The sequence below is a fragment of the Cavia porcellus genome, unplaced genomic scaffold (assembly GCF_034190915.1).
Source record: "Cavia porcellus strain 051 isolate PalLab524CR breed Dunkin Hartley unplaced genomic scaffold, mCavPor4.1 scaffold_32, whole genome shotgun sequence".
Classification (NCBI taxonomy): domain Eukaryota; kingdom Metazoa; phylum Chordata; class Mammalia; order Rodentia; family Caviidae; genus Cavia; species Cavia porcellus.
The window spans coordinates 39,600,078-39,608,753 of NW_026947515.1; positions in this window are offsets into that span (position 1 = coordinate 39,600,078).

Sequence of the window (8,676 nt, forward strand, 5' to 3'; positions counted from 1 at the left end):
AGGTCTCTGGACACCCGCCACCCAGTGTCCCAGGCAAGGTATGCATGTGCTAGCCGGCAGGCCGGAGCTGCCATGCCTGCACACACAGCTAAGCAACATACTTGTATCCATGATGAAGACTTCCGAGGTGGGCTTTGAAGACTGTGTTCACTGGAGTAAACCAACCCACCACCCAACTCAGCCTTCTCTATACATTCTTGGCTTTAGCCTCTCATTCCTGTAAACCGGTGTCTTTAAGTGAGACAACTCGGACAGAAGATTTCAAACGTTGGCTTTCTAGTATAAAAGAGCTCCTTAAACTTTCCGACAGTTAAGAAATGCACAATGGAAAAGGAGGCATGCCAATTATTAAGAAGCAAAGCAACAGAAAGTCTCTATAATGGATACAAATTATCTTGCCCTCCAAGATTTATTGACAAAAAGCCCCAAATTTTCCTTTAGTCAACCACTAAAAATAAGGCATGTGTGACAATCGTATTTTCTTTTTCATTTTCATCAAGAAAATAGCGATTGTTAAGTGTTTTATTATTTTAAAATATTTTTCTTCGGCTTTTCATAATTTCTACCTACAATAGAATCAGTTCGAAAGGGTGATCAAAGGATAGAAAAACCGAAAATGTGGTCAAAGGGGTGACATCTTATCACAGTTAAACGGAACAAATGCTTGCATTGTCCTGCGTAATTATCAGGCGCTTTTACTTCTAAAAATAAACCTTGCCAAGCATGCAAGTCTTATCTGCAGTGGATTTCCCAGTATGTTGTTACAATCTTGTATCATTTCATCTTGTGTTTTAAGTTAATGTGTGGTTGAGACCACAAGTTAGACACATTAATTTGAGGGTTTTTGTTTTGTTTTGTTTTTTGTTTTTGTTTTGTTTTGTTTACAGGGGTGAGATGATGGGAAAATTGGCAGGCAAATTCTAAGAACCTTAAATACATCCCGGCTCCAATTAGGTTTTTACGGCTGTATTTATATGTTTAGTAAGCGTATCACTTCTGAAAAAAGGTGACTATTTCCAATGAAACGCTCAATCTGTTTGAGTTGAACCATGAAAATTATGCTGTCTTAGAAAAAATGTTTGGGTTTCGAATTGTGCACCTGTTGACCAAATGCCGACCCCAAGGAAGTTTGTGCTCTACTGTACCAAGTATATTTAAGGAGATTCAAAATGAATTTTGCTGAAATAGCCTCAGGGCTCCCTTGGCCAGGGGCTCACCCAGAAGGGTTTATACCCAACAGCCTCTGCCCTCTGTAACATGCAGGTTGTTTCATGCACTCTGTCGTTTGGGGGTGGAGCCTGCCTGAGTGCACAGTATCAGGTCAAATCTGACTCTAGAGTCAGGTGTGGTGTCACACACCTATAATCCCAGCACTTGGGAGGCTGAGGCAGGAGGATTGCTGGGAGTTGGAGGCCAGTCTGGGCTACAGAGTGAGTTCAAGCCCAGCCTGAACTACATAGTGAGAGCCTGTCTCAAAAAAAAAAAAAAAAAAAAAAAAAAAGAAAGAAAGAAAGAAAAATCGACTCTAGAGGAAAGGAAATCCACTGGAATCCCTTAGAAAACTTTACTTCTCTCTTGGACCAGGGACCGATACCCGGGTACCCTGCAGCTGAAGATGCCACAGAAGAAATGAGTTTTCTGGGTTTGGATGACAGAAGCTGGAGAGCTGGGGTCACCAGGTGGAAGGAGGAGCCAGAGGTCAGTTTAGAGGCCAGGTGGGATGAAAGGCTGTGCGTGACTGAGGTCGAGTCAAAATCACCCCTCGCTGTATCCTCCGAGGGCCCAAGGCCTTGTGCTTCCTTTTAACACTTTATACTTTCAAATTTTTTAAATATCAGTTGTGTTGTAGTGTAATATCCAAAGAGAGGAGCATAGAAGTCACACATCCAGCTTGAAGAATCTTCAGAACAAGGACACTCCATGTGACCAGTGTTATGAATTAAGAAGCAGAGCTAAAGGGCTCATGTTCATCCATCTTTGATATAAGATAGCTAGATTTTCATTCTCTGCTGTATTGAAATAATCTCTGTATATCTGTTCTCTCTTAGAGACTTCAAACTCTGGACCCAGGAAAACTGCCTATAAATCCTGGCTCCTCAGTTTTGCCTTGAACAGGTCACTACCTTATCTGTCTAGGCCTCAGTTTTATCATCTGCAAATGGGAACAATAGTCCTCATCTTTTAAAGACCATAAAGAGTAAGTGCATTAGTGTCATGTGACCATGCTACAACAGTGTCTGTGTCCAGGAAGCACCGTGTGGGTGAACTGCTGCTACCCACCAAGTTAAATCCCTGGGTTGAATCATGCTAGGAAACGCTGTGGGGCTGAACCAAGTTGATGAGTCAGGGAAACAACAGTAAAAAGCTCAGGGTTTGTATCCCAGGACCAAATGAGCACAAACCCACCGCCCATTTTCAGCCTGGAAGCTGTCAGGTCTCTGTGTTTTTATCAGGCGTCTGTAATATTCCAGGCACCGCACCATTTCTCCTGGATGAAATGTTAGAATTTCTTTCCTAGTGCAGTATTAGCAAAATGCCTGTTGGGTCAGTTATTGAAGAACAGACCCATGTCCACCATGTACTGGTCACATCAGGATCCAAGCTGCAGTCGGGTGTCACTGGCTCTCAACAGGTCAGCTCTATTCCAGAACAGGTGGATTTGGTCCTGAACTCACCTGGCTCAGTGTTGTTCTTGTTTTCATGAAGACAACAACAGATGCTAATGCCTTTAGCTACCTCAGGAGCTGTGGCTGGGTGCTCTGGGCCTGGAGGGATGCTCTGGAGGCCAGAGTAAGGTCAGTAGGCCTAGGTAACCAGGCTAGAATCAGATCGCTCATGTAAACATTTTGATTCATTAAATACCTACAAAGGATACATGAATGCAAAGCCCTGTGCGGGAGATGCAAGCTTGTCTGAGAATCTGTCCTGCCCTCAACAAGCCAACTCTAGAAGCACTGCAGTTTAGAGTGGGTGCTGGGGAGATTGGGAGGGGAAAGTCCAGTATTCTGAAGATTAAAGGACATTTCAGCCTCTTAGGTGGCTCGCTAACAGTTTTGTTTGCTCTTGCTGAATCCACTACCCCGCCACAAAAAGACATAACATAAATGTGAGGCTTCAAGAGCGAGAATGTTTTCTGAGTTGTTACATGAAGCAGGAGAATCTTCTCCTGCATCAGGGGCAGCAGGAGAGCAGGTGCATCTTCTGCAACATCCAAAAGGGGAAGAAATGACAAAGATACCAGTTTGAAACTAAGAGAATTCAGAAGGACAAACGACAAGGCAAGAATGTCGGACAGAATTCTCTGGGTTTTAATTTCTCTCACTGCTTATTTTATACTTTCTCTGATGAAGTATTTCAGTCTGTATAAAATAATGTCACATACCTCCATGGAGCCACTATTCTGACTCAATAGAAATGTGTAATTTTTTTTATGGTTGCCACAGATTTCTTTTCTTTTCTTTTCTTTTCTTTCTTTCTTTTTTTTTTTTTTGGTCTTTTTCCTTTTTATCGGTACCGGGGATCGAACTCACGACTGCCTGCTTGCAAAGTGCTTATGCCGCTGAGCTAAATCCCCAGCCCCCGCACAGATTTCTTTTTAAAAAAAAAGAAACAAGGAAAGAAAATGCAAGGCATACAGCTCACGTCTCACATCTCTTCCCCTCCCCGCTCCCCGCATTGTCCTGAGATCTAACCACCACCTGAGAATCGCGCCAGCCCTTCCCATCCTGGTGCACATCTGCCACATGCAGGTGCATTCACGTGGTCCTGCCTTTCCCTTAATTACAAACAAACAGTGGCCTCTGAGACTAGGATCATGTCTCCAAGGAGATCAGACCATTTTATCTTCACTTCTTAAAATTATGCTAAAATATACCTACCCTAACATTTACCACCACAGCTGGGGATTTAGCTCAGCGGCATAAGCACCTGCATTGCAAGCAGGCAGTCGTGAGTTCGATCCCTGGTACCGATAAAAAAAAAAAAAAACATTTACCACCACAGCCATGTTAAGTGGCTTTAAGAACATTCACACTGTCTTACAACTCTGCAGGGATCCCCGCCGTCCATCTCCAGTCTTCTCCATCTCCCCCAGCTGGACCTCTGCACCTGTGAAACACTGACCCTTCATTCTCCCACTGCCCGGGCTCTGGCCACCCACCTTCCCATTTCCATCCTTAAGAATTTCACCACCCTAGTCCCTCACGGGGACCTAGTGGAATCATAATCTTTGTCTTTCTTGTGATTGGCTTATTTCACTCAGCAGATTGTACGCAAGGTGCGTCCGTGTTGGAAATTGTGTCAGAATGTCCTTTTTTAAAGCCTAGATAATATTTAGACCACTAGTTTTGCGAGATATCAGGCTAGTCCAACAATCCACCACCCCATCTCATTCTTGCTTTCCCCCATACACCCCTGCACCCCACTGCGTGAAGGAGCCACGCACAAGGTACCCCACCCTGTCTAAGAGACAAGAGTGGAAGCAGTTTCTTTTTTTTTTTTTTTTTTTTTTTTGTCTTTTTCCTTTTTATCAGTACCAGGGATCGAACTCACGACTGCCTGCTTTGCAAGGCAGGCGCTTAGGCCGCTGAGCTAAATCCCCAGCCCCAAGAATGGAAGCAGTTTCATGCAGCCAAACAAGAGCTAGCTCTGGCTGGAAAGAACATTGCAAGCTCACCAAACCTGGGTTTCAGCCTGGAAAAATAAGCCTGGGGGAGGAAGAGACAAAAGAGATATTGGCCTAATAATCCACCGCTGTCTCCCTTAGCTCTAGCACCCTTCACCTATGACCCCATGAGCAGCACTGTGCCTCCAGGACCTGCGACGTGGCACAGAGGACTGCTTTTCTATATTTCTGTATTGCTCCAAAACTGTTGACCAGTCCCTCTGCCCAGTCAGTCCAGGATTAGGTCCCGACGTGCACTGAGAGATGGGAACAGGAGAACCAACACAGGCTAGAAACTAACACCAGGAAGAGGGGAGAGGCCGAAGCCCCTTCAAGACATGGGCCAGCCTTTTCAGGGCGCTCTATACACCTCACCACTCCAGCCCTACACACTGATGCGGTGAACAAAGGCGCAGGTCAGGCATCCTTTATCCTCTTGAGACAAAAATTGCTTCAGATTTTGGGGTTTGGGATTTCTCTTTGGTTTTATAAATTTTTTAGAATATGTATGTGTTCGTAATTAAATATCCTGGGGCTAGCACTGAGGTCTAAACACAAGGTCCATTGATACTCGCATCCACCTTGTGCCTAAAGCCTGAAGGTAATTTTATACATTTTAAATAATTTCATGCATGCAACAAAGCTTTACGGTGCAGAATTTTCCACCGGGGGCATCATATCAGTACTCAAAAACTTTTGGATTTTGGAGCACTTTAGATTTCAGGTTTTTGGTTGATGGATGGTCAGCTTATGTTAGGATTCCCAGGGTGCCCCAACTCCATACATGGACCACTACTAGTCAGTGTTAGTCCCTGCTGCTCAGATTAGAAATTTACCATCCTTTCCAAGCTAGACAGATCTTTGGGCATCTTCTCCAAGTAGTGAAGGATATGCATATTGGAGAAATAATCATTAAGTAAGTAGCTCAGCAGCAAAGCACCTGCCTGGCTGACACAAGGTCCTGAGTTCGATTCCTGGTACCAAAAAGATCATTAAATACACTAAAGTGTATGCTTTGGATTAGAATATTCATTGTCTGCCTTGTGACAATTAAGATGAGAGAAAAAGAAAGCCTCTCCACTCATAATAGATTCAAGGTGAAATTTGGATTCACAGCCAAAACTGTCCTGGCAACTTTGTCCATGGCTAAAATTCTACCTCAGGGAGCTCACTGACCTGTCCACAAGGCCAGGAGGCAAAGTTGAGATGCCTCCTATCAATAAAACTAGTTCAGAAGAGTAGGTTGGTTGCTTGGACCATCTTTCAGACTTTTAGAGACTGTCATCCAAATATCAAGGATGGAAGAAAACTGTACTTTCAAAGCGTAAAATCTGGGCAGTCACTCAGGCCCAGCACCACCTTGCAGGGTCGGTTCTTTAATGATCCACTAACCAAGTCTGAAGCAGGGCTGAAAACGCAAGGTCATGTTAAATACCAAGCTCTTGCCAGAATCACGAAAGACTCCACACAGCTAAAGCCAGTGGTCACTTCCCAGATTTTACCTTCCCTTGACCAATCAGCATCAAGCACATGGGGATGGGGGAGTTTGGACCTAGGTGACGTGAAGGGTCAAGATGTGACATGTGCACCTGCCAGTTCCCCACCAAAAACATCCTATGCTGTATCACAAACATGGACTAATAAACAAGGGGAAAACTCACCAATAATGTATTAAACAGCTTTTGACTTTAAAAGTTTATGTGAGCGGGCTGGGGGTTTAGCTCAGCGGCATAAGCACCTGCCTTGCAAGCAGGCGGTCGTGAGTTCAATCCCTGGTACCGATAAAAATGAAAAAGACAAAAAAAAAAAAAAAAAGTTTATGTGAGCAAGAATAATTCATGAACCCAGCAGGAATCACAACCCTCAGAGCTCCACCCAGCAGTGTGAGTAGCAAACTTTACTAGGTGAACAAGAAGCCATGCAGAGACACCAGGTGACAGCCAGCACCTGCTTGTGGTAGGCGTGGTCTGATCAACTGGCTGCCTGCAATTGGCTGCAGCATGGCTGTTTGGGATTGGCTGAAACTCAGCTATTTATACAAAAACCTAAATTAGCTTTGGTCTGTTACTAGGAACTCAAAGTATGGCCTCTTGGTTAGCTTCCCACATCTCCCTCCTTAAAACACAATTCCTGTGTCTCCTGGAACCTGATTTTTCTTCATCTCCTCAACACACCGGCCAGCCCTGTGCAGTCTCCTGACTCCTGGCACGCCCAGGACCGAAGCCCTTGAGGATCTCCCTGTCTGCACTTACCCTTTAAAAGGCCCTATCGAAGTCCCAAGGCTTTAAGGTCACTATCTGTGATCAGTCCCAAATGTGTATCATTAGCTTGGACCCAGTGGTCCACTCAGCCCTTCTGTTTAGCTTTTGCGGATATTTCAAAATTACCAGTGATGAAACTGAACTTCTAGTTCACCATCCACACTCCTGATCTTTGCCTGCTGCAGCCTTCTGCACCTCCAAAGAGTTTGGGGGAAAATCTTGGAACTGTCTTTGACTTATGATTCCTTTATTCTTCAACCCAACCCATCAGCAAATCCTTCATCTCTTTAATATTCGAACTATGCCCGAATCCAGGCACATCTCCCACCTTGACTGTTACACCCCAAAGGCACATTACTTTTGCAAAATTTTCCCACTGGTCTCTCTTCTTCTGTCCTCATCCTCTTACAATATAGTTCCTGGAAATGAAAGTCAAATCAGGGCTTTTCTCTTCTCTGAACCCTATTTCATTTAGAATGGAAGTTAAAGGTGTAACCGTGTCCTACAATACAGTACCTGGCAGTCTCTCGGCTACATCTCTGACCTCCTCTGTGGTCCACCCCTAACCCCATCACTCTGCGGTGGTAGTCTGGGCTCTTTGCTGCTCCATGGGAACACCCAGCTCACTCTGCCTCGGAGTCTCTGCAGGTGCCCACCCTCGGGAGACTGAACTTAAAACTTGAGGTATATTCACACAATGAAAATAAGTGATCTCTAACTTTATACGATAATATGGGTGAATGTCACAAAGGCAGTGTTGGGGAAAAAGAAGTGGCAACTTGTGAATCAGCCTAAAGTTTAAAAAATAAGGGGCTGGGGAGTTAGCTCAGTGGCATAAGTGCCTGCCTGGCAAATGTAAGGTCACGAGTTCGATCCCTGGTACCAAAAAAAAAAAAAAAAAATTGTTAGAAAAAGGAAAGAGAAGACACACAGTCTGGTCCACAAAGAGACATGTCAGGGTCACATGGGCTGTCCTCCACTTCCGGTTCAAGGTGCAGATCCCACAGACGTGTTCAGCTTAGGGAGATTCACCAGACTGTACACCCATGGCAAGTGCACATTTCTAATGCATAGAGTAAATGCCAATGAGAGGTTGTGGGTTTTTTAAATGTTCCTGCGTATTCTCAGTTTCCAAGGGGAGATCCAGTTTCCCACACTCCCACCCTTTCAAAATTGCTATCTGCTCCACTTCCTGGTCAGCCCCAAGGGGTTAATCACCCAAATTAGGACGTCATTATGGTGACTCTTCTGGTTTTTGGTGCTCTGAGTACTTTGGATTTTTATCTCTCCACCTCTAATCGGACTGAATCCCCTTTTGTAACTAAAATATTTAACATTTATGATAAATTCTTAGCATTGGTAATCATAAAAGATAACAATAACTACCTTGGGGGCCAGGGCTATACAGGTTCACAATGTGTAATATTTTATTTTTATCCTTTCAACAATCCCGCCAGACAAGACAGCTTTGCCCATTTTATAGATGAGGAAGCTATGGCACAGAGAGGTAAGAAATACTCCTAAAACAGTGCTCTTTCTGATAATTCATGTCACATCTCCAGTGGCTTGTTCTGCAAACAGTTCCATTCTGTTTAACAATTTTCCTTCGTATGCGTATCATCCCCAGTCAGGAAGGCAGGCTGTCGCATGATTTGAGCTACCTGCAAGTTATCTGGATCAGGAACGAAAGGTAAGGTGTCTGTGCTGAAAATCCTAGAGCCTGAACCCTAAATGCTCAACCCCAAACTGCAC